Genomic DNA, 290 nt, shown 5'->3' on the forward strand with positions numbered 1-290 from the left:
TTTTTTAAATTGATGATTTTCACTACTCGAAATGGGAAACCCTAAACGTGAAAGTTATAATTTTTGAAAAACGGTCGAGTTAATATAGAATTAAGTTGACTAAAATACACAAAAAAATGAAAAACTTACAAATACACGACCACCCACGAATCTCGACAAAGAAATGTAGTGGAATCGTGCTTGATGGTAATGGATAGATTACGATGAGAAAAAAAGGCTAAAATTAATGGAAAGGGAGAGAGAAACTAAAAAGTATATTACGTGCGTTTCAAAAATGGGAAGATGAGATA

The sequence above is a fragment of the Lycium ferocissimum genome, chromosome 3 (genome assembly GCF_029784015.1).
Source record: "Lycium ferocissimum isolate CSIRO_LF1 chromosome 3, AGI_CSIRO_Lferr_CH_V1, whole genome shotgun sequence".
Lineage (NCBI taxonomy): Eukaryota > Viridiplantae > Streptophyta > Magnoliopsida > Solanales > Solanaceae > Lycium > Lycium ferocissimum.